This window comes from Stegodyphus dumicola, chromosome 1 (assembly GCF_044657685.1).
Source record: "Stegodyphus dumicola isolate Sdum_Otavi_A_Nest chromosome 1, ASM4465768v1".
NCBI classification, from domain to species: Eukaryota; Metazoa; Arthropoda; class Arachnida; order Araneae; family Eresidae; genus Stegodyphus; species Stegodyphus dumicola.
Window position 1 is genome coordinate 264,921,639 of NC_140768.1, and position 2,618 is coordinate 264,924,256.

Consider the following 2,618-nt stretch of genomic DNA (forward strand, 5'->3'; position numbering starts at 1 on the left):
TTCTTTTTGTCATTTCCTTTTCCAGCGCGCTGACAAGCATCACAGGTTCTTACAAAATCTTCAGTTTCTTTGTAACACCTCGTCCAGTAAAAATATCTAGCAAGTCTGTCTTTGGTCTTTTTGACACCCAAATGACCAGAAGTTCCTTCGTGGCACATCTTTATAATTGACGGCTTGAGTTTTTCAGGTATAACGACAAGCTGTCTTTCAAAGCCCATTTTATCCGTCGTTTTTTTAACTAAAAGTTCTTTTCCTGTCAGACTATAGTTCTCATTTTTGCATGTACCTTCTTTAACTTCTTGGATGATTTTAGACAGTTCCTTATCAGCAAGCTGAAGTTGTGCAATTTCTTCTGAGTCAATTTTTACCAGTTTCATGAGAGCTTCATCTTCCGTATTTAGTTCCGGTAAATTATCTTCTTCTTCAAAAACATATCTGGATGCTTTATTTTCTTCCTTCATCGGTTCCAAGAGCTTCTCTTCAGCTATTTCTCTTTTCCTTTGAGCTCTAGTAGAGACAGCATTAACCTGGTGAGGACAACTATCAGGCTCCTTTCTTTGTTTATTCAACAGTGCAAAAGTTCGATTGCCTAATAAATACCTTCCTTTGTCGAGTTCATTTCTAATAATGGCAGCCTTAGTTATTACTCGCCCAAGATCGCAATTTAGTTCGATCTCAGCCAATGGTAAACAGGTTGGATTCAAGTCTAATGGCTGTTGCACCCACACATTTTCACCTGTCAGCATTTCCGGCGTGATGTATTTGCGACAAACTATATCAATACTAGCACCTGAATCCCTTAATATAGGAATTTTATGACCATTTACGTAACCCATACTAGTATAAGGTAATAGAAATTTATCCTCTGGTTTTGCACTAATTCTGTTAAGATTAGCAGGAGATTCAGTACTATTCTTAAGTTTTGGACATTGGGGCCTTAAATGTTGATAGGACCCACACTGATAGCATTGTGGCGTCTTTCGTTTTTCATATTTATCATCTGGACGTGGACTTCTAGGTCTATGAAACAAGCTTTGCGTATTAAATCCTGATGACATTTTGTTTTCAGTTTTATTTTTATTATCTGAACTCAATTTACCTTGAGTTAGTGCATTGTATCTTTCTTTCTGCCTATCCACTACAGGCTTTTTTTTAAAGTTTCCGCAAACGTTTTCATAGGCATCAAGTTTTTCAGCTAATTTTTTAGATGAAATCATCTCTACCCACTCATCAAGAAAATGATCTCGAATTTCAGGAGGAACTCGACGCTTAAGTTGGTCAATCACCATCAAATCTAGCAACTGATCAAAAGTCTTAACTCCTAGACCAGTCACCCATTCCTTGCAATAATTTTCTATTTCATAATTGAAATCCACCCATGTGGATTCGGTACTCTTTTGATGTTTCATAAGTTTCTGCCTAAACTTTTCCGGGCTTAGTTTAAACCGTCTTAACAATAAATTCTTTACGTGTTCATAGTCTTTAGCTTTATCGGAGGGTTCTCTAGCTATTAACTGGGTTACTTCGTAAGGAAGTAGTCCTAGTAAATGAGATACAAATTCTTCTTTATCAATTTTAGCCCATTCTGCTTGCCTTTCAAACAATAGCAAATATAGACTGATATCTCCTTTCTTGTCATCGAATTTCTGCATAAGGTGACGCAGCTCCGTTTTCGGCCGGATCTGTCCGGTATTTTGAGACTTTGTCTCTGCTTCAAGTCTTAATCTCTCTAATTCATACTGTTCTTTCCTTCTCCGCTCTTCCGCTTCTTCCTGTCTCCTACGTTCTTCTCTTTCCCTTTCCTCCCTCTCTTTCCGTTCTTCTCTTTCCCTTTCCTCCCTCTCTTTCCGTTCTTCTCTTTCCCTTTCCTCCCTCTCTTTCCGTTCTTCTCTTTCCTCCCTCTCTTTCCGTTCTTCCCTTTCCTCCCTCACTTTCCGTTCTTCTATTATTGTGTCTAAGACTCCTTTGACGAATACTTCATCATAATCTCTACTTTCAACAATTTTCTGTTTTAAATCGACTATTTTCAAATCTGCAGTCACATGAACTCCCAGTTCAGCCGCGAGATTTTGCAAATCTTCCTTACGAGTTCTTCCTAAGTAAGACATTGTTTCTATGTTTAAAATTAACGAACACTGTTTTCTTTATATTTCCTCAAAATAGCTCAATTCAATTACTTTAATTAATTAATGCAGTCAGGAATCACGAAATTAAATGCACTTTGTTAAGTACGTATACCTCAAAAATGAAATATTTAAATTATATGAAGTTCATTCTCTCTACCACATTAATTGTGATTAAAATAAGAATAATAACATAGAGCAATATATATATATGTCTACCGTCTGCACAACTAAAATGAATATTAAATATAATATCAAATACGGTAATAAAATAAGACAATTTAATATTAACAGGAAATAATAATCTGGTATCGCTAATATTGCGTTCAGTGATGAACTAATAAAATAAAGCAATTCTATATGAACAGGAAGTAATAATCTGGTATCACTAATATTATGTTCAGTGATGAACTAATAAAATAAAAATACGCACGATTATTCGATCTTGGTCGGTGCCTCCAAAATAATTATGACTGTGATACTTCTTTGACGAAA